Source organism: Ipomoea nil, unplaced genomic scaffold (genome assembly GCF_001879475.1).
Source record: "Ipomoea nil cultivar Tokyo-kokei standard unplaced genomic scaffold, Asagao_1.1 scaffold3056, whole genome shotgun sequence".
NCBI lineage: Eukaryota > Viridiplantae > Streptophyta > Magnoliopsida > Solanales > Convolvulaceae > Ipomoea > Ipomoea nil.
Genome location: NW_017619484.1, coordinates 2,373,160 through 2,397,416, shown reverse-complemented (window position 1 = coordinate 2,397,416; position 24,257 = coordinate 2,373,160). Strand labels below are relative to the sequence as shown.

The following is a 24,257-nucleotide window of genomic DNA, read 5'->3' as shown; positions in this document are numbered from 1 at the left end:
ACTTTACAATTCATTTCATCTTCTAGACTCAACATGCTTAGATTACAAGCAAAATCAACCTCAACCTTCACAACAAAAATAGTTGGTATATAGGATGTAGTCACTATTTAAAAAAAGTTTATGCACAAAGTGAAAACCAATTTAACTCGAAGGTTAATATCAGTTCCATTAAAAAAAATTAGAAAAAAAAAAAAGAAAGAAAACACACATACACACAATCAAGTACTACACGCATTTATACTAATTCTAAAAATATGAACTTGAAAATGAACATGTGAAAAATGGATGTGGAAATTATTGATGAAACTGGACACGTTGCAGTATTAATATCTGGACTACTTGCAGAGTTATCGTTGTTACTATCAAGTAAACAAGTTATGAAAATAGAACAAGATGTACAAATCATGAACCTTATACAAATGTAATAAATATTAATATTTCATTGCGTGAATTCCATTTTTGGTCCTACTATTATAGGGGTCATTTCAATTTTAGTCCACCATAATTATTTTGACCACATTGCGCCCACTATTATTGGAGGGGCGAACCAAGCTGTGAACCTCCAGGCGACCATTCAGCAAGCAGTGACGGCGGCACTAAATCAGGTAGCGGTGGGACAGCAAAGCCAAGTGGCCCCGCCGTGACCTCATGAAATAGAGGTAGAATCCCCGCGAAGGGTAGATGCCCAGGACGCAACCGGTGCAGCGAGGGACACAGGGCGTCGTACCACGACAGGGGGTCCAGGGGAGGGCGCCCAAAGAAGTGGACCGGCCAGACGGCAACCTCGACCCTCCCGCTCTGCCCTGGAACGGTTGGGACACGGGGCACCCGCTCGGCAAAGACCCGAGTTACTGGCAGAGGGGTCCTCCGCTAGAGGCCCTCGCCGGCACGAAGAAAGAGAAGCAGAAAGGTCAATCACAGAAAGGATGGGCGAGTCTCATGGGCCGGCACGGTGACGAGTCGGCCCTGCGTCGACACTCGACGAGCGACGCGTCGATGAACCGGCTCCGTGTCGGCACTCAACGGGCGAGCGACGCGCTGATGAGCGGGTTCCACACCGACACTTGGATGGACGAAACGTCGAGGAACCAGCTCCGCGTCGACACTCAGATGGACGGCAAGTCGAGGAACCAGCTCCACGCTGACACTTGGAGGAGCAACAGCTGGCCCCGCGTCAGCACCCTGACGAGTCGGCCCTGGTCGAGAGGCTGCAAAGAAGAATCGAGGAGTTAGCAAGAAGGGTAGAGGCACGGGAGCAGTCGTCGGAACCCGAGGTGCGGATGGCAGCACCATTCTCCCCAAGCATCATGGACTTACCTTTGCCGAGGGACTTTACGTTGCCTGCCATCAAGGCGTACACGGGGGCCACCGACCCACGTGTCCACATGATGAGATACAAGGCTGATATGGTAATGATCGGGGCAGGGGACGCCATCATGTGCCGAGCATTCTTGTCTACCTTGGATAGAGCGGCCCAGGACTGGTTCAACACCATCCCGGATGGGTCGATCCAAGACTTTGGGGAGTTGTCCAAGAGCTTCCTGACATACTTCTCCGGTAGCATACATTGTAAGAAACCCTTCTCTCACCTCTGTGTAGTAAAGCAAGATAGAGGCGAGAGCCTCAAAGACTTCCTGATCAAATGGAAAAAGGAAGTCAATAATGTCTACGACTTCGACTCCAAGGCGGCGATCCCGATATTTATCCATGCCTTAAGATCGGGATATTTTCACAAGCAGTTGAACGCCCACCACCCCCGTTCTTACAAAGATCTGATGAGGATAGCTAACCGCTATGCCGAAGCAGAGGACGTCGACAGAAAGAAGAAAGATGAAGAGGACGGCAGGAAAAGTGGGAAGCCTGCGAAAGCTGGTCCGCGCAGCCAGGCACCGCGCTCGAACCACCCGACCGCAGGGAAAGGCCGAAACCATGAACGGCCTCACCTGGTCCCCTTGCGTAACTTAACTCCCCTTACCCATCCCGTCAGTATCATTCTAAAACAGGCGGAGGAGATGGGAATAGTGGAGTTCCCACCAGAATGCATGAAGGTTTCCCCAAAAGGAGACCAAACAAAGTACTGCAGGTTCAATAGGCAACCCGGGCACGACACAGATGAATGTAACATGCTGAAGGGACAAATAGAAGAACTCATCCAGCAGGGCTATGATAAGTGCTTATTTGTCTATATTTTTCCCCCTTTCACTAAGCCATTATGCTTATAGATCATTCCAAATTTCATGAGATTATGATTAAATTGTGTTATTTTGCAAGGAGTTTTGTTTGGAAACAAAGATGAATATTTTTAGGCATTTTGGTGGATATTGGAGTCAAATGGAGCATTTTTGGATGCATTAGGAGTCCTTGGGAGCCAAGGAGAAGCTATGGAGATGGGAAAAACACTTCCAAAGAAGCCTAAGGGTGGTGCTTTGAATGGTCTTGGTCATTTGAGCAAACCAAAGCAAAAGAGAAGCAAAAGATCAATGCATTGCAATTCCCGACCTGCACGTCGACGTCATAGTATTTGGATCATATATCGAGCTAAAAATGTCCAATTGAAGTGATTCTTATGTCATGGGAAATATAACTTGAAGGGCTACAACTTTGATTCAAGCACCAAATTCTAATTCAAACGTTTCGAAGGTGAAAAATGACCTAGAAGACAAACTCAGTGCACAGGCAATGCACACTGCCTTGTGGCCACGGGTCTGGCCACGGCCGTGGCCACACCCGTGGCCACTGGGCAGTACACACTGCCTTTCTGGCCACCGGTGAAGCCACACTCGTGGCCACACCCGTGGCCAGGCCTCTGCAACTTTTCTCAGCTCGTTTTTGCTCATTTAAAAGGGGACTTTTGACCCCAAAAACACATCTTTCACTTCCTTTCATTTCCTTAGCTTAGATTAGTCTAGTATTTCATCTTTAACTCATCTACAAAGCTTGTAATCATGGATTGGAGTGGGATTCAACCACAAAATCTTCATCTTCAATAGAGAAATTTCTTACTCTTCTTTTTAAGCTTTTGTGCAATGTTTATGATACTTTCTTGTGCTTTGTTGTTATTTATGCTTATGAAGTGTGAGTAGTTCGTTTTTGGGCTTGGATTAGGGTGATATTGCCAACCTAGATGCTAAATAGGTGATTATTGCATAAGGGGGAAGAACCCTAACCTAGGGTTCATTTGTTTGAGTTGGTTTTATGTTGAATCTTGCTAATATTTGGTACGTAACTCTTATTAGCTTGCTTTTGGATAGTTCTTCTCCACAATGAAAGTTGGGTGAAGAGCTTAAGCCTCACCTTTATTTCTCAAATCCATTTTTTTCTATGAAAATAGGGAAGAATTGGGGGCCTAAATGCTTATGTGCTTTAAGAGCTAGGAATTGATACACCACGAAAGTGGGGCAAACGTTGCTGTAATCCTTGTTCTTTAGCTTATGAAAATGGCTTTAAGCTAGGATTTTTATGTGCTTTGCCCTTATGTTCTCTTAGTTGATGTTCTCCCCTAATACCTAAGTTGTTAAAGCATCTAGAAGGCAACATCCCCTAGTTTGAGCCCATCTTTTATCATTGTGTTTTTACTTGTGTTTAAATTGCATTGTCTTAACTAGATTTTTAGCCTTTAATTGTTGACTTTACCCAACCATGAATTTGAATTTGCTTGGATTCTTGTGGGCTCCAATACTTTGGTGCCTAGAATTTTAGTTGTCACTCAAGTACGTGTCATAGTCCCAATCCCTTGTGGAACGACAATTTACACCCGTTACTCACCATCTCTTTCCCGTACATCAACTTTTTGGCGCCGTTGCCGGGATTGATTTATTTGGTTGTATTGTGTGATTGCTTTTTCTTTCTAGCATTAGAGTTAGTGAACTCGAAGGAGATCAAGTTTTTATTTTCTTTTATTTTCTTTTGTTAATTTGTTTTAAATTGTGACTAAGTGCTTCTAAAGTTGTCTTTGCTTGAATTTAGTTGTAGGTACTTCTCTTAGTGCATGCAAACTAGGTCTAAAGGGAGCCAAGACCTTCACCCTTTCAACCAAGAACTCTCTAGGGAGCTAAAGAGACAAAGAAGAGACTTGCTCGGTTGGTTGAAGGAGTTTGGATCATTGGAGATAAACATGGAGACGGGTGACACTAGCAATCCCAGTCAAATCTCTCCCTATGATACAAGCACCCAACCTAGCCCGAGACAAGGGGAATTCAATGAAGCTCATGTTAATGTCTCTCAAGTGCCTATTGCTCCCGGTTCAAATACCGGCACAAAACTTCATGGCAAATCCTAATGTTAATCTTTATGTTGGAGGATGAATGGGGTTTCCACAAGCTCAATACCCATTTTATCCTAACATGAATCAAGGGGGCATTCCTCAAGGGTATGGGCAACCTCAACAACAACAAGGCCAAGGGGTTGGTATGCAAAATCTTCTTCACCAAATGAACCCCAACTTTGCCAATCCTATGTTCAACATGCCTCAAAACTTTCCACAAGGAGTTCCTCCTATTTTCTATCAAGGTGTTCCACAAAGGCAACCCATGGCGGCCCATCTAGCTCTGGAGTTTGAAGAAGAGGATTGCATTGTTTACCCGGGGGTGGATGCCAATAATTTTGAACTCAAGACTTCTCTTATCCAAATGGTTCAAGCTAATCAATTTGGAGGTTCAAGGGTTGAGGATCCTAAGGCTCATGTTGTCCACTTTGATCGGATTTGCCAAACAATCAAGATGAATGGGATTCCTAGTGATGCAATCAAGTTGAGGCTATTCCCTTTTTCATTGAGAGACCAAGCATTGAGTTGGCTCAATTCCTTTCCGGCCAACCACTTTACAACTTGGGAACAACTTTACAAGGCCTTCATGCAAGAGTATTGCCCTCCTTCCAAGGCCGCCAAATTGAAGAAACAAATTCAAAATTTCCAACAATTTGGAAATGAGAATTTGTATGAAGCTTGGAAAAGATTTAAGGAGTTGAGGAGACAATGTCCAAAGAATTTGCTAACTCCGGGGGATTTCATCTCATCCTTTTTATGAGGGATTGTTGGATAGCTCAAAAACCATTCTTCACACATCTTCATTTGGAGGCATTTTTATTGATATGGGTCCGGAGTATGATGAACAATTGATTGAGAGGATCACTTCCAACACGGCATATTGGCATAATGAAAGAAGTGACCCACCCAAGAAAGAAAAAACCGCCGGGATGTTTGAGGTTAAAGAAAAGATGGCCATGCAAGCTCAATTGGATTCAATTCAACACATGCTCAAGAATATGATGCAAGCTCCAAAGCAAAATGTGCAAGCGGTGACTCAAACTCCTCCTCAAGCATCCTACATGTCTACTCCTTATTCCTTGCCACAAGCTACTTACAATTCTCCCGGTTCTCAAAGTATAGCACTAGTAGCTTGTTGTGCCATATGTGGAGGAGCCCATGCTTCTCAAGCTTGTCAATTGTTAGATCCTAGTGGCCAAGGCTCTTTATCAAACATGGAGCAAGTGGATATGATTGGGTATTCTAGACCCCAAAACCAAGGGCAAGGATATGGAAATTATGGTCAACAAGGAAGGAATCAATTTGGGTCTTCTTAGAACAACCAAGGTGCGCAATGAAGGAATCCACCTCCGGGTTTTCAAGGAAATCAAGGAAATAGAGGTGGAAATCAATTGAATCAACAATGGAGAGGAAATCAAGGACATGGAAACAATCAAAATCAACAAGGATCCTCTCAACCTTCTCAAGATGTGGACATGAAGACATTAATGAACATGATGATGTCTCAAATGTCTCAAATTAGCAAGTTGCAATCTCAAGTGGAGAATCTACAAGCCCAAAATCAAGGAGGAGGCATTCAAGGGTCTACACAAGCCTCATCTTCTAGTGGTAGACTTCCGGCTAACACCGAAAATCCTAGAAATCATGTCAATGCCATCACCACTAGAAGTGGAAAATCTTTGAAAGATCCACATTTTCCTTCTAATGATCTTACACTTGAAGAAGATGTTGAGAAAGATGAAGATGAAGAAAGGCCAAATGAAGAGGAAATTGAAAAAATTCTTGAAAGTGAAAATGATGATGAGCCTTTAATTCAAAGAAACAAGTCAAAAGGGAAGGAGCCAATTCAAGAAGGAAACAACTCAAGTAAGAAGAATGTGAACAAGGGTAAGCAAATAGATGACTCGGTGATTCCTTGCAACTTGTTGCAATTTCCACAAAGGTTGTGGAAAACAAAAGAAACCGAGAGAGAAAACAAGTTTAAAACAATGCTTGATAAGTTGGAGATTTCTATGCCCTTTTTGGAAGCCATTACTCAAATACCTTCATACAAAAAATTCTTGAAGGATATTTTGAGTAACAAGAAGAGATTGGAGAAGAGTGCGGTAGTGGACCTTAGTGAGGGAGCTTTGACATGTGCCATTCTCCAAAAGAATTTGCCTCCTAAGTTGAAAGATCCGGGAAGTTTTCTATCCCTTGCATTGTTGGAGGATTTGTGGTGAGCCGTGCTTTGTGTGATCTTAGAGCTAGTGTGAGCCTTATGCCATACTCTCTATGCAAGAAGCTAAATCTTGGAGAGCCCAAACCCACTACCATGACACTCCAAATGGCGGACCGTTCCATCAAGCGCTCGGTGGGAGTTCTTGAAGATATCCCGGTCATGATTGATCAATACTACATCCCGGGAGATTTCGTGATTCTTGACATAGAGGAGGATGCCAAGGTTCCAATAATCCTTGGTAGGCCATTTCTAGCCACCGCCGGGGCATTCATAGATGTCAAAAGAGGGAAGCTTGTGATGGAGGTAGCCGGCCATAAAATTGAGTTTGACATCTTCAAGATGGCCAAACACCAACCTTCTTACATTGATGAGTGCAACATGGTGGAAGCCATAGAAGAATGTGTTGGAGAGGTGCTTGGGATTGGAGGAGATAACCAAGGAAACTTTCTTGTGAGAAATTTCTTTGAAAAGTTGGGAGAGTGCACCCAAATCAAGGTGGACCTTGGCATGCAAGAGTGGAGAAGCAACTTTGAAAACATGACGGGAGCTCTTGCCATTCTTGAACCCCTTGGAGAGGAGCATGCCCCAAAGGTAGAATTAAAACCTTTACCTCCAAATCTCCGGTATGCTTTTCTTGGCTAACTTTACTTACCCGGTGATTATTAATTCTTCTTTGCACAATGATGAAATTGATAAATTGCTTAATGTGCTTAGAAAACATAGGAGGGTAATTGGGTACACAATTGGGGATTTGATTGGCATTGATCCTAAGTATTGCATGCATAGAATCTATTTAGAGGACAATGCCAAGCCCATTGTGGAGCCCCTTAGGAGGTTGAATCCTAACTTGAAAGATGTGGTAAAGAAAGAGATTCTAAAGTTGCTTGAGGCCGACATTATATACCCTATTTCGGATAGCAAGTGGGTTAGTCCCATACATGTTGTCCCGAAAAAGGGCGGTATAACGGTCATTGAAAATGAGAATAATGAGTTGATTCCTACTAGACTTGTTACCGGGCACCGAATGTGCATTGATTATAGAAAATTGAACAAGTCTACTAGGAAGGATCACTACCCCCTCCCATTTATTGACCAATTGCTTGAAAGAATGTCCAAAAACGAATATTTTTGCTTCTTAGATGGATTTCAGGATATTTTCATATTTCTATCCACCCCGAGGACCAAGAGATGACCACGTTCACATGCCAATATGGCACCTTTACCTTCAAAAGGATGTCATTTGGTTTGTGTAACGCGCCGGCCACTTTTCAAAGATCCATGATGGCTATTTTCTCCGAGTTGGTGGAGGAGATCATGGAGGTGTTAATGGATGACTTCTCCGTTTATGGGAAGTCATTTGATGAATGTTTAATCAATCTTGACAAAGTTTTGTGTATGTGCCAAGAGGTGAATCTCGTGCTAAATTGGGAGAAGTGCCACTTCATGGCAACCGAAGGAATAGTTCTTGGGCACAAGGTCTCGGCAAGAGGAATTGAGGTGGACCCGGCAAAGAGAGAAGTCATATCAAAATTGCCACCGCCGACCACCGTGAAGGGAGTGAGAAGTTTTCTTGGGCATGCTGGGTTCTATAGAAGATTCATAAAAGATTTTTCCAAGCTTGCAAAGCCCCTTACTCATTTGCTTGCCAAAGATGTTGATTTTCATTTTGATGAGTCTTGCCTTGTAGCATTTGACAAGTTGAAGGAGGCCCTATGCCATGCTCCCATCATTCAACCCCCGATTGGAGTCTTCCGTTTGAGTTAATGTGTGATGCAAGCGACTATGCGGTTGGGGCGGTGTTGTGCCAAAAGAGGAACCGGAGCTATCATGTGATCCACTATGCAAGCCATACACTTGATGAAGCCCAAGTGAATTATGCAACAGCCGAGAAGGAGCTCCTAGCGGAGGTGTTTGCCATGGATAAATTTCGATCTTATCTCATGGGAAGCAAGGTGATAGTTCACACCGATCATGTGGCTTTGAAGTACTTGTTCCAAAAGAAAGATGCCAAGCCAAGGTTGATCCGTTGGGTTCTTCTTCTTCAAGAGTTTGATTTGGAAATAAGAGACAAAAAAGGCTCCGAGAATGTTGTGGCGGGCCACCTTTCAAGACTTGAAGGACACAAGGAAAATGAGTTGCCCATTGATGACTCATTCAAGGGAGAAACACTTTTTATTTTGAGTGAATTGGGAAGAAATTATGTGCCTTGGTTCGCGGACATTGTGAATTACCTTGTGAGCGGGTACATCCCAAAGGATTTCAATTTCAATTTCAACAAGAAAAAGAGATTTTTGCATGATGTGAGAGATTACTTTTGGGATGAGCCCCTATTGTTTAAGAGATGTGCCGATGGAATTGTGAGAAGGTGCATACCGGGGGAGGAATTTCTAAGTGTTTTGAGCCATTGTCACTCTTCACCATATGGAGGACACATGAGTGCTGACCGCACGGCTCTAAAAGTGCTACAATCCGGTTTATTTTGGCCTACTTTGTTTGCTACCGCTAGAGAGTTTGTGCGTAAGTGTGACAATTGCCAAAGGACCGGCAACATTGGAAGAAGACACGAGATGCCTCAAAATAAAGGGTATACTTGAAGTGGAGTTGTTTGATGTGTGGGGGATGGACTTCATGGGTCCATTTCCTCCTTTTGGGAATGAGTATATCCTTGTAGCGGTGGATTATGTGTCAAAGTGGGTAGAAGCAATTGCAACTCCGAGGAATGACTCAAAGACCGTGCTCAAGTTTGTCAAGAAGAACATATTCTCCCGGTTTGGCATGCCAAGAGCTTTCATAACCGACAATGGCACACATTTTTGCAACAAGCTTTTGGAGAAACTTCTTCTCAAATATGGTATTCATCACCGGCTCTCTACGCCCTACCATTCACAAACTTGTGGGCAAGTAGAGTTGGCCAATAGGGAAATCAAATCTATTCTTGAAAAGGTTGTGAGTCCAACAAGAAAGGATTGGTCTTTGAAGCTAGATGATGCATTATGGGCCCTAAGGACCGCATTCAAAACTCCTATTGGTGTTTCTCCGTTTAAACTTGTGTTCGGGAAGTCATGTCATTTGCCGGTTGAGTATGAACACAAGGCATATTGGGCAGTTTCAAGGTTGACTTTGGATGAGGACTCGGTAAGAAAGAAGAGGTTGTTACACTTGAATGAGCTTGAGGAGTTCCGGATGGATGCCTATGAGAATGCAAGGATCTACAAGGAAAGGACCAAGTACTTTCATGATAAGAGAATTTTGAGGAGGAACTTTGAACCGGGTGACCAAGTGTTACTCTATAATTCAAGACTCAAGTTGTTTCCCGGTAAACTCAAGTCGAGGTGGTCGGACCCTTTCCGAGTAGTGGAACATTACCCATCAGGCGCCGTTTCAATTGTGGCTAAGTCGGGAGATCCTTTTATGGTGAATGGGCAAAGGTTGAAGCTCTTCAATGAGCCGGAGTTCAAAGAAAAGGAGGCTAATGTGGTTTGGGATCTCTTCTATCCATCATACACTTGAACACCAAAGGTCAAGTCGAGCTAGCGACGTTAAACGTAGCGCTTCATGGGAGGCACACCATGTTATCTTTCATTTTATTGCACTTTACTTTCTTCTTTATTTTTCTTTACACTTTTATTTTTGATATATCATGCTCTCACTTGTGCTTATTGTGCTACTTTTTCCCCCTTGTGCTTTATTTTCTTTTACATCGAGGACGATGTAATTTCTAAGTGTGGGGGGTGGACAAAATATTAAAAAAAAATTGAAATTTTGAAACTTTTTGAAACTTTGCTTGGATGACTCGTTGTGCATAGTGTTTGGTAAATTACCTTTCCTTGCTTAAAGTTTTGATTACTCCCTCTTTGTTGGTTTGTGGTTTGTTTTGGTGGAACTTGTTGCAATTCAACTTGTGATTGATGAGCCAAGGGGTAACTCATGATCGATCTATTCTCTTGCCAATAACCTTGTTAACCACTTAAATAAATTCTTGATCTATTGTGTTGTGCATTGCTAGTGAAGGCTTATGTGAGATTCCGGTCATGGTTGTTTTGCTAGAACTTGCCTCATTGCTCTCCAAGTGAAGTCTAAGATTTGCATGTTTAGAAATGATTTAGGCCATTTTTGTTTAGCCCGAGCCTTTCAAGCCTACCCTTTACACATGTGTTTACCACAGTTGTCCCCGTTGAGCCTTTTGTGTTTGTTTAATAAGTGCTAAGCACTTCTCCCTTCATTGTGATTGTTTTTCCTTGTGTTAACCCTCATCATTTAACCATTAACCCCTAGCTAAAATATTTCCCTCCACCCTTGAGAGAATAGAGCATTTATTCTTTTTATTTGAAGAGATCTTTATTGGAGCTTGTTTTGTTAGCAATCCTCTTGATAATTTTGTCTAAGTGTGGGGGTATTGGTTCATTGAATAAGTTTGTTTATTGTTTTGAAATAAAGAAAAGAAAAAAAAAAAAGAATGATGAGAAAATTGAGAAAAAAGTCTTGAAAAAGAGATGAAATGAGAAAAATGAAAAGAAAAGGAAGAAGAATAAAATGTTGAAGATTGATTATAGTTTGTGTTGAAAGTTATACTCAACCCCCACCTCTTTAGAGTGTTGCTTTGTGTCAATTGTAAATTGTTCCTTTTGTCGATAGAAGTTATATCTCTTCTAGCTCCAATTGTGAATAAATGTGAAGTTCTCTCCTTTGTTTTATTCCTATACCCCTTCTTTGTTAACCTTTCACCCTTAGTCCCATTACAAGCCTAATAAAGACCTACTTGATCTTAGCATGCAATCTTGGAGTTGAACTAGTGGGAGATGAAGGGCAAGCCTATGGAATCTCATTCAAAGCCAAGTTTTGCATAATCTCAACTTAGCATTTGTGCACACTTGATCATCACGCACTTAAATAATTTTGGTGCTTGGTTATTGGCTTGAGAATTGAACTTGTGTGGAAGGCTAAAATGATTCTTGAAACAAGTTGTCTTGTAGCAAGTTGGTTTGTGGTTTGATAGGTTGTGCAAAGTGGGAGTATGATCAATTTCATAGCTAGGTTGGTGATTTATTTATTGTCTTTGCTTGAGGACAAGCAAATGTTTAAGTGTGGGGGAGTTGATAAGTGCTTATTTGTCTATATTTTTTCCCCTTTCACTAAGCCATTTTGCTTATAGATCATTCCAAATTTCATGAGATTATGATTAAATTGTGTTATTTTGCAAGGAGTTTTGTTTGGAAACAAAGATGAGTATTTTCAGGCATTTTGGTGGATATTGGAGTCAAATGGAGCATTTTGGATGCATTAGGAGTCCATGGGAGCCAAGGAGAAGCTATGGAGATGGGCAGAACACTTCCAAGGAAGCCTAAGGGTGGTGATTTTAATGGTCTTGGTCATTTGAGCAAACCAAAGCAAAAGAGAAGCAAAAGATCAATGCATTGCAATTCCCGACCTGCACGTTGACGTCATAGTATTTGGATCATATCTCGAGCTACAAATGTCCAATTGAAGTGATTCTTATATCATGGGAAAGATAACTTGAAGGGCTACAACTTTGATTCAAGCACCAAATGCTAATTCAAACGTTTCGAGGGTAAAAAAGTACCTAGAAGACAGTCGTAGCGCACAGGAAGGCCACTGCCTGGTGGCCACGGGTATGGACACGGCCGTGGCCACACCCATGGCTACTGGGCAGTACACACTGCCTTTCTGTCCACGGGTGAAGCCACACCCGTGGCCAGGCCTCTGCAACTTTTTTCAGTTCGTTTTTGCTCATTTAAAAGGGGATTTTTGACCCCAAAAACACATCTTTCACTTCCTTTCATTTCCTTAGCTTAGATTAGTCTAGTATTTCATCTCTAACTCATCTACAAAGCTTGTAATCATGGATTGGAGTGGGATTCAACCACAAAATCTTCATCTTCAATAGAGAAGTTTCTTACTCTTCTTTTTAAGCTTTTGTGCAATGTTTATGATACTTTCTTGTGCTTTGTTGTTATTTATGCTTATGAAGTGTGAGTAGTTCATTTTTGGGCTTGGATTAGGGTGATATTGCCAACCTAGATGCTAAATAGGTGATTATTGCATAAGGGGGAAGAACCCTAACCTAGGGTTCATTTGTTTGAGTTAGTTTTATGTTGAATCTTGCTAATATTTGGTACGTAACTCTTATTAGCTTGCTAGTGGATAGTTCTTCTCCACAATGAAAGTTGGGTGAAGAACTTAAGTCTCACCTTTCTCAAATCCCATTTTCTTTCTATGAAAATAGGGAAGAATTGAGGGCCTAAATGCTTATGTGCTTTAAGAGCTAGGAATTGATACACCACGAAAGTGGGGCAATCCTTGCTCTAATCCGTGTTCTTTAGCTTATGAAAATGGCTTTAAGCTAGGATTTTTATGTGCTTTGCCCTTATGTTCTCTTGGTTGATGTTCTCCCCTAATACCTAAGTTGTTAAAGCATCTAGAAGGCAACATCCCCTAATTTGAGCCCATCTTTTATCATTGTGTTTTTACTTGTGTTTAAATTGCATTGTCTTAACTAGATTTTTAGCCTTTAATTGTTGACTTTACCCAACCATGAATTTGAATTTGCTTGGATTCTTGTGGGCTCCAATACTTTGGTGCCTAGAATTTTAGTTGTCACTCAAGTACGTGCCATAGTCCCAATCCCTTGCAGAACGACAATTTACACCCGTTACTCACCATCTCTTTCCCGTACATCAGGCTACTTCCGATATTTTGTCAAGCGATCCAAACAGCAGCAACAGCCGCAACACGATCCATAAAAAAATCCACCAAAAAATGTCTGAAGGAAGGAGGATGGCGTCGAGCCGTCCACCTCAAACGCCAAGAAAAGAGGACACGGCCAAATATCTGAAGAGGATGATAGCGAGAAGGAAACCGAGGTGGCGCCCAGACGACAAAAGAAGCACACCATACACTTTATCTATGGTGGACCTGCGAGGGGAAACACACCCACAGAGAGGAAGAAGTGGAGCAGACAACTGTACGTGGGAGAAGTGGTAAGTGTTCCCAAAGGAAAGAAGCAAAGGCGGGAGGCCATCACTTTCTCTGACGAGGACCTCCCCGAGGGCCCCTTACCCCATCGCGATGCACTAGTAATTAAGATGGACATCAATGATATGATCGTACATCGCATCTTGGTCGACACGGGAAGCTCGGTCAACGTGATGTACTACGACGCCTTCACCAAGTTAGGGCTACATAGGAGCCAGCTCAAAGAGGTACGAACTCCACTCTCTGGGTTTACTGGGGATTCGGTGGAGACAGAAGGGTCGGTGATCCTACCCGTGGAGATAGGCACGAGCCCCAACATTCGTAAGCTGGACATGGAGTTCATTGTGGTAAGACTCACCTGCGCGCACAACATCATATTGGGGAGGCCGGCACTAGAGGACCTCAAGGCCATAGTGTCGGTGGAACACTTGTGTATGAAGTTCCCAACTCCGAATGGGATAGGAGTCGTCAGAGGAGACCGGCGAGCAGCCGGCAGTTGCTACGTAAAGGCATGTAAAAAGATTGGCAGCAAGGACCTACAGGTCCACATGATCGCGGAGAAAATTTTCAAAGAAGAAGAGGCCTGGCCCCGCGCCGAGTCCGTGTCAGAAACGGAAGATATAGTTCTGGATCCCCCCAGACCAGACCGAGTGGTGAAGATCGGCACAGGCTTAAGCCCGGAGCTAAGGGCCCAGATAGTGAATGTAATCCGCCGTTCCCACGCGGTGTTCGCATGGGGCCCAGAGGACATGCCGGGCATAGATCGAAGCATCATAACCCACAAGCTCACAGTCGACGCCAGTGGAAAACCGGTGCATCAGAGAAAAAGGTATATGTCGGCAGAACGAAGAGAGTTCGTGAAAAAGGAGGTGACCACGTTGCTTCACGTGGGGCACATCAAGGAGATTTATTACCCATAGTGGCTGAGCAACGTAGTCTTGGATCCCAAGGGATCAACGTGGAGGATGTGCGTGGACTACACGGACCTCAATAGGGCATGCCCTATGGACCGTTTTCCACTACCTAATATAGATCAATTGGTGGATGAGACGGCAGGATGTGAACTTATGAGCTTCATGGACGCCTTCCGTGGGTACCATCAGATATCCTTGCATGAAGAGGACGCCGAGAAGACCGCCTTCACTACTCCCGAGGGGATATTCTGCTACTTGGTTATGCTATTCGGATTGAAGAATGTCGGGGCCACATACACTCGCATGGTGGCAAAACTGTTCAAGACGGTATTGGGATGAAACATGGAAGCATACGTGGACGACATGATCGTCAAAAGTCGCAAGGCCACCTCCCATGTCGAGGATCTCAGCGAGCTACTTTCCATTATGAAGAAATTTAATTCGCGCTTAAACCCAAAAAAATGCACCTTCGCCGTTGATGGTGGCAAATTTCTAGGCTTCATGGTCACTAGGAACGGCATTGAGCCGAACCCAGAAAAGGTAAGGACTATCCTTGACATGGAGCCTCCGCCATCCATAAAGGAAGTCCAGAGACTCAACGGGCGTCTGGCGGCCTTAGGCCGTTTTCTATCTAAATCGACCGAACGATCCCTCCCCTTCTTCCAAATCTTGAAAAAGAACAAAGGGTTCGAGTGGACGCTAGATTGTCAAAAGGCCTCCAAGGAATTGAAAAACTATTTGTTGTCCCCGCCCCTGCTTGCAAAGCCAGAGGCAGGTGAAACCTTAATCTTGTACTTGGGCGTGTCACAGGGCGCGATCAGCTCCATACTGGTCAAAGAAGAAGGAGGAACTCAGCGTCCCATCTACTACGTAAGTAAAGCCCTACACGAAGCGGAGCTCCGGTACAGTGTGTTGGAGAAAACAGTATTTGCCATAGTTACTTCATCAAAAAGGTTGGCTCATTACTTCCAAGCTCACCCCATCCACGTGCTCTCACACCAACCGTTGGGGACCTTCCTCCGGAATACCAATAGCTCCGCCAGGATGGCACGGTAGGCCATGCACCTCAGTCAGTTTGACATAGATTTCAAACCGAGGCCCGCCATCAATGGCCAAGCTCTTGCAGACTTTATAGTGGAGTGCACAGCCCGGGAAGTGACGGACCAGGTAGAAACTGAAGATGGAGGGTGGTGGACCTCGTCCACAGATGGTTCTTCCAACAACAAAGGTTGCGGCGGCGGCGTAGTGCTCGTCACTCCGGAGGGATTCTACGCCTACTATGCTATCCGATTCCACTTCAAGTTATCTAACAATGAGGCAGAATACGATGCCCTCCTCAATGGGCTGCGGTTGGCGGCAGGACTACGAGCTGAAAAAGTCCGAATTCGATGCGATTCCAAGCTGGTAGTTAGCCAGGTGTCTGGGGAGTATGAAGCCAACGAAGGAAGCATGCAGAAATACAGAGACGCAGTGCTGAGAACCTTGCGTGAATTTGAGGGATATGAAATACACCAGGTACCAAGAGAGCATAACGCCGACGCCGACATGCTCTCAAAACTAAGTACCAGAGTCCCCAGCCACATCAGGAAGATCGCTCGGCTAGAAGACCTCGAGACTTCAAGTATCGATGTTTCATGGGTCTTCCCTGTGCAGACTAGGGTGCCATGTTGGATTGACCATATCGAGCGATACAAGGCAGATGGTGCCTTACCGCAAGACGTCGCAGACGCAAAGGTAACAAAGTTACGGGCACCCAGCTACATTATCTCGGGCGATAAGCTATACAAACGCTCCTACAACGGCACATTGCTGAGGTGTCTATACCCAGATGAAGCCAAGTTGGTGATGAAAGAAGTCCACGAGGGGGTATGCTCCGCGCACCAAGGGCGTACACCATTGCACGTCGCATCATGTTACAAGGGTATTTTTGGCCCAAAATGCTGAGGGACTGCGCCGAGTATACAAAGCGATGTCCCAAGTGCCAAGAATTCCAAGCACTACCAAGTCGACCTGCGACAAATTACACCCCGGTAAGCACCGCGATTCCTTTTCCAAGATGGGAAATTAACCTGGTTGGGGCCCTTCCCACGGGGACTGGAAGCAGGAAGTACGTCATTGTGGCCATCGACTATTTCACGAAGTGGGTGGAGGTCGTGCCCCTGGCGAGCATCACCGCAGCAAGGTGCAAAAGGTTTGTCGAGAAAAATATCCTGTATTGTTTCTGTATCCCTCTCCAGGTAATTACAGGCAATGGTCGTCAGTTCGAGGCACGAGAATTTTCAGAATTCCTAGCAGGATGGGGCATTAAGCATAGCCGAGTGGCGGTATCTTATCCTCAGGCGAACGTGCAAGTGGAGAATGCGAACAGGACCATACTCGACGGCCTAAAAAAAAATCTAGAAATAGCCGGCAGAGCCTGGGTGGAAGAACTTGACGGCATCCTCTGGGCCTACAGCACGACACCAAGAAGGGCCACCGGAGAAACCCCGTTTGCACTCGCTTATGGATTCGAAGCTCGGGCCCCGGTGGAAGTGATCATACCTAGTAGATGGGTGGAGGAGTTCGAGTCAGAACAAAATGAACTCCACCAAAGGGTGGATCTGAACTTCTTAGATGAAAAGAGAGAAGCGGCATTCTACAAAATGGAGAACTACAGTCGTCAGCTAAAGTCCTACCACGACGCAAAAGTCTGACCCCGATATTTCCAAGTCGGCGACCTCGTGTTGCGAAGAAGGGAAGCTAGCCAACCCCTGGAAGGGGGAAAATTCGCAAAGAAATGGGAGGGGCCTTACGTCGTGGAAGAGGTCGTTCACCCAGGAACATACAAGTAAAAAACAACAGGGGGAAGGATGATCGATCGGGTATGGAACTCGGCACATTTGATCAAATACTTTCCTTAAATATCCTGTAGTGGTAATCATTGGAACTAGTACTTGGTAATCGCGGTCCGTCCGCTCTACATGTTAAAGCAAGTTTGTTATCATCCTTTACGAAGCTTTCTGAAATAATATCTCGTGCTCATGGTCCTCCCATGTTGTTTATTCAAAAAAAAAAATAAAAAATAAAAAAAAAAAATAATAATAATAATAATAATAATAATAATAATAATAAAAGACCGAGTCACACGCATCGGCCACGGGTTGGCCGAGACGCGACTCAACTCTGATGGCCGAGGCACGACTCGGCCTAAGATTGGCCGAGGCCCCGCCTCGACCACAGTTTGGCCGAGGCGTGGTTTGGCCGAGGCACGCCTTGGCCAACGCCGAAGTCCGTCTCAGCAAAAAAAATAATAATAATAAAATAAAAGTAACGAGTTTATTCCGAAGTAATTGGTTTATTCCGAAATTCCAAAAAGTAACAAAGTTTTAGTTCAAACATAGAAAAACAAACTATTCGAATATATAGCTGGGAAGCAAGGGAAAAAAATCTCAAGTACGACTACAAACTACTTGTTGTCCGTGAGGTCCTCAATCACAATTTGATCGAGTGGAACATTGGGGACGTTGCTAGTTTCGATGCCGTGAAACTCGTCCACCAAAGAATCCTCACGAGCATCAGTAACATCATCAGTGGATTCATTCTGGATATCAGGGTCAGGATTCTTTTCTATGACAGGCAAGCTAAGTAAAACGGGGTCAAAATTTGGAACCTTCTCCCTCAGCACTGGAAAAATCTGTTGTTGTTTCGTGTACATCCCAATGTTAAAAGCCACCTGCGCCTCGGCCTCGACCGCCTCTTGGCCAGCTCCAGTTTTGAGGAATTCCCGGACAGCCTCAGGAGTGCTCATATAGTGCATCGCGTCCTCTTTAAACTCGGCTGAACTCTTGTAGACCTCTACAGCCCGGCCAAGGGCGTTAGCATGGTCAGCACGGGTCCTCTCATGGTCCTCCCGCTCCTTCCCTAGGGCAAGTGTAAGTGCTCCGTGCTCTTTCCTTAGAGCCTCAAGCTCGCCTTCCATTTTGCTCAGAGCCCCCTCCCGGGTCAACAGTGCTTGGTGCTCCTTCCTTAGCGCCCCAAGCTCACCTTCCATTTTGCTCAGAGCCCCCTCCCGGATCGACAGCAGGTCCTTCAGGATCTTGTTGTCCACATCCCTATTTTTCACATCCTCAATGAGAACGTCTGTCACCCGCCGCCGTTAGGCATGAATGATTTGTCCCTCTAGCAAGGCCTGAAAGTAACAGACAGAGTAAGATACGCCAGCGCAGGGAAAGAACATAAGTATGAGAAAACTGACCTAAAAAATGTGTCGAAGGTAACGCTCTTGCAGCATGTTGACATCCATGGCGACGAGGTGTTCCAAGTCCGCAGGAGGAGCAATACGAGCAGCATACTCAACTGCATCAAGACTTTTATTTATTATCGACGCTCCCGGTGGCACGTCCGCTCCCAGTCGAATCACGTTGGTCCGAACACGCGAGCCGGGCTCAATGGAAGTGTCTCCTTGCACCTCGGGGGGTTGAGGGGAAAAGCAACGGCCGTGGGTGTGCGAGTTGATGGAGGTTGCGTCACCCCCTTGGCGACCTTGGATGGAGTAGGCGTCCGTGCCGGCGGGGGCGGCTTGGCTCTTTTTACCTTTCTCTACCTTGCTCTTCTTGGAGGGGGGATCCTGCGATCGCGACAAGTATCAGTCGGATCTCGAAGATGAAGACATGGTACCTGCAACAAACGATGACAAGTTAGAGTTAGTGGTTGATGAATAAAGACTAAGTGGTAACAGAAGAATACCTGTGGGTACAAGAGCAGCAGGTTGAGTCTTCACGAAGCCTAAGCCCGCGAGTTTCCACTCGGTGGTGTAATCAACGGTCGATAAAAGGCCATCCCCTAGTAGGTCATCTACATCTCGGCGGAGGGAAGGACTCATGTCGAGGGTAGGAGGGCAACGTAGATGGGATACTCACATGACACGAAAGGGAGACGGGCGACCCACAAGTGTGACAAAAACGAATTTGGGTTTCCAATCCTTGTTAAAAGTAGGGCGGTCCTCAAAGAGTTTGAAACGCGGCCTACTCGAAACCATGACAAATCTCTTACCATCCTGGGAAGCCCTACCAACTATGAAAAGTGCCTGGAAAAGATCTAGCGTGGGTTCTATCCCTTTGTCCTGGCATATAGAAAGAAAGCCCGCAATCACCTGGTGGCCGTTGGGAACAAGCTGGCCGGGGGCTATCTCATAGTAGTTCATAAAATCTATCACAAACCTATGAAGGGGAAACCGCAGCCAAACCTGTAGCGACAGAAGGTGGACCCCAAAATACTTATCGAGGGGTGGGTCGGAGATATTACCCTGAGGTTTACGAGGGTAAGTCAGAACGTCAGGACTAAGGAGACCTCTAATATCCTCCCAATCATGTGACCCTAGTTGAGGCCGTATGGACAGGACGAGGGAGTTATCAAGAGCGGAATATGAGGCCTTGCGCTTTTTCTTCTTTTTCAGTTGGGGCCTAGGTGTGGGTGAGTCAACAACAAACGGAAGAAGGGGAAAATTTGCAAAAAGAGGGGAATCATGCTCGGGAAGGTACTCCTCATCATCACCATCAAAATCAAGTTCTCCGACATCAATCAAGGACGTGATATCCATTATAAGCGGAAAGACACTAACCTCACCTCGGTTACAGATAAGCTCGCAAGACTTGGGTACAAAATTACCTGTCAGGAAAGATTTCCTCCTCACCATTGATATTGGCTAAGCTGCATCTTCCTTCATCTTCTATTGGTAAGATTTCCTCTCTATTTCCATCCGTCCATCTTCAAGCTTCTTATTCCTTTCCTTATGGTGATTTCTTGGGTTTAAGATGATCAAGTGGAAGTGGATGAGCTAGGGTTAGCTTCTAGGAGGGTTTTGCTTTGGATTGCTAGCTGATAAGGTAAACTCAATGTCCATCAAAACCTAAGCAAAGAAAAGAGTGTCCGAATTTGTCGTGGTGACATTCTTGTCAACAGGAATCTAATGTCATCAATATTTTGTTTTTGGGAAACAGTTTTGGCCTTTTTGGGTTGTCTTTGAGCTAGTTTATCTTCTTTATTTTTATGCTTGGGTGCACTTGTAGGTTGTTTACCAGCATCTTGTTCACTGATTTCAGCAGGTGCCGTGAGTATTGTCGCTTGTGTATCTAGTATTACCTTTGTTTTCTGTTGTCGTGTGTTTTTCTCATTTTTTATACTTTTTCTGCAACAAGTATATTATTTATAAATAAAAATAAAAACAAAACAAAACAAAAACAAAAACAAAAAAAATGATCTTTATAACAACAATAAAGAATCACGGTTGAATAATCATAAAAATATCACAAGGAGTAGTGTTGAACATAATCAGTTTCATTCTATGCACTATGCAGTTTCATTTCACAAACACTATAGTATCATTTTAACTACATTACAGTTTCACTTGAAATTATACCTAACAATATTTGGCATCACATACTCTGATCTGTATCATTATATACACCATGCAGTTTCATTTGACAAACACTATAGTACCATTCTGACTACACTATAGTTTCATTTTACATTATACCCAACAACATGTGAGTATGTGACTCCATATACTCAGTTTCATTACACAAACACTATAATATCATTTTAACTACACTACAATTTCACTTGAAATTATACCTAACAATATTTGACACCACATACTCTGTATCATTATATACACCATGTAGTTTCATTTGACAAACACTACAGTATCATTTTAACTACTCCATGGTTTCATTTAACACTATACCCAACAACATGTGACAATACATAATAAGTTTCTTATATACATCCTAGAGTTTCATTTGACAGACACTACAGTATTATTCTGACTTCAGTACAGTTTCATTTTAACTTATACCCAACAACATATGAAACAACTTACTCAGTTAAACTGTCGTCGTTTCATCTTAATTAATGGAACGGCGGAATATTAGGACCATGGTCCACACTGCAGTGTGGACCATGGTCCACCGTATAACTATTGGTATTTACTATGACTATTCTAACGTTAAATTATTTGTTTGTAATTTAAATCAGGCCCGCTGGTTGCACTGACAATCATTATTGTGTGGACTGTGGTTAACACATTTAATTGTTTGGACCAAGGTTCAAAATTACATAAAATACATTTTTCTAACACATAAAGTACATTATTTTAACTCATAAAATATATTATTTTATTCCAGAAATTTCATTATTCTAAGACATAAAGTACATTATACATCACTCTGACTCATAAAATACATTATTTTAACACATCAAGTACATTATTCTAACTCATAAAATAGATTATCCTACTCTAGATTGGTCATTATTTTTTTTTCAGATTGTTCATTATTCTAACACGCGTGCAGAACAATATTTTTTTTTTTTTCAAAAAAACGTCGTTTTGAACCGTGGTCCACATAGCTATGTGTACCATTGTCTACACAATAATTTGCCTTGCAGCGAACCAGGTTCACAGGTTGAAGCGGCCAGGTCCGTTAGACCCACATTTTCGCAGTCCATATTTTTTGTGGCCTTTAACTCATCCCATAGCAAGGCAAGTGTGAGCCAGCTTATAGGTTTCGATCCATTTTGACATTCCTATCTTTTAAGTATTGAGCCTCTCTATGATGTTTATTAATAAACTTATTTAATGTTCTCCATATATATGTATTAATTGAATTATTATTTTTTTTTATTTTAAAGGATTGTAATAGTTAGGTGGAAGCAATATTAAATAGGATATTTAAGATCATCCATTTGAAATTTTACTTATGTAAAATATTTTTTAAAAACTTCATTAAAAAAAAAAAAAAAAAAAAAAAAAAAAAAAAAAAAAAAAACAACAACAACAACAACAAAACAGACTAGTGAGTCCCTTCTAGCATTGGGCCATGGTAGAGGCCGGGCCTGAACCTATAATCTAAAACGCAATATGAATTGGACTGGGATATCTATGCCTCACTCAAGTCTTCCTTATTAGTTTATTCCAATCATTATTGTGTGGACCATTGTTCACACAAGTTGTGTGGACCATATTTTGTTTATTATAAAATAATGTACATTCAGTACAAAAATAATGTATATTATATACAGGGGATATACATTATTTTTGTTCTGAGTGTACATTATATTGTATAATGTACATTCAGTACAAAAATAATGTACATTTAGTATATTAAAAATGTACTTTTTGTTATGCTCCACATAACATTATGTGGACCATGGTCCATACAATAATTGGCCAGTTTCTTCTAATGCAAATTAGGACTACATTATTTTCCATACACCCGATTGACCCGAACTAGATTACATTGCGCCTAAGGCCTGGCTCCGGTTCCTCATTCCATTAGTACTCTAGTCCAATATCATAATTATCCCAAGTCAATGAAAATCTTGCACTCAACTATAATCGCACTTGATTTAATATCACAAATGATCCTCTGACTATTGGACTAGTACTTTTTTTAATCATCAACTTTTAATTAAATCAAAACACGTATCTTAACTTTTATTTTTTACCACAAATAGTCTTCCGTTAAGATTTCTTTTAAATGAGTGTTAAATTTAGAGGTATTATTGTCAAATTAATTAATATGATTATGAATATCTCTTTTAATTTAATGTGTGTGTGAGTGTATTCGCGTTCATATGATATCACCCTCCCACATAGAAATTATGGACAAATTTGGATTCTCCATTTAGTGGATGTGTGTAGCTGTGATTTTTTTTTGTTTGTTTGTTTTTATTTTGTTAATAAAATGATTATTACAAAAATATGTTATGAAGATATTCTTTTTACTCCTCTATATTGTTAAAGTTTTATGGAACAAAACAGTTGTTCAACATTTAGTTCAATCATTGTATGAAGTAAGTCAGAATCTGAAGACTTAATTACCGAAATGGTCTCTTGACTATAGCGAAATTACCAATTTGGTCCCAAGTTAACGGTTGACTAACGGTCCTCCTTTTGTTTGACCGTTAGTCAACCGTTAACTTGGGACCAAATTGGTAATTTCGCTATAGTCAAGGGACTATTTTGGTAATTAACTTTAGGGGTGGGCAATTCGGTTTAGTTTTCTCGAACCGAACCGAACTAGTTTGGTTCGATAATATACCGAACAACCGAACGGTATTAAATTCTTGTATACCGAACGGTTCGATAAAAAATCGATTCGAATTGTTCGGTAAAAAATTGAACTGAACCGAATACAGTTTGATTTTTTAAAAACTATAATAATAATAATAATAATAATAATAATAATAATAATAATAATAATAATAATAATAAATAAATAAATAAATAAATAAATAAAAGTAAATCCAAGTCCCTTGTTGCTTGCTCTGCCGTTCAGCTCATATTCTCATGGGTATCTCTCGTAAATGTTTTATTTAATTTCTTTATGGTTTGTTATCAAAAGTTCTATATTATGTGTTATGGTGTTTACATAGTCCATATCCAAAGTCTAATATATAACAAAATAGCAATCCAAAGTTCAAACGGTATTCGGTTCGGTTCTATTTTTACCGAACAATTCAATTCGGTTCGAGTTTTTACCGAACCGTTCGGTATACAAGAATCTATTACCGTTTGGTTGTTCGGTATATTACCGAATCTAACTAGTTTGGTACGGTTCGTTTCAAGAAAACTGAACCGAATTGCCCACCCTTAAAGTTAATTACCAAAATGGTCCCTTGACTATAGCGAATTACCAATTTGGTCCCAAGTTAACGGTTGACTAACGGTCAAACAAATAGAGCACTAAATTGGTTAAGATTTTTAAAGTTGAGGGACTTAATTGATCAAAAAAATAGTCAAGGACCAAATTGGTAATTTCGCTAAAGTCAAGGGACCATTTCAGTAATTAACTTGAATATGAACTAGTGTTCGTAATAGTAGGAA

At 42.5% G+C, this 24,257-nt stretch overlaps 1 long non-coding RNA gene across 1 annotated transcript in view; it reads left to right on the top strand.

The window, feature by feature from the left end:
* Positions 1-22,369: 22,369 nt before the first annotated feature.
* LOC109164157 overlaps positions 22,370-24,257 on the top strand; it is a 15,333-nt gene continuing 13,445 nt past the window's right edge. The window contains exon 1 of the long non-coding RNA XR_002051395.1: positions 22,370-22,380. This is a non-coding gene — a long non-coding RNA (uncharacterized LOC109164157). The remainder of the gene's footprint in view (positions 22,381-24,257) is intronic.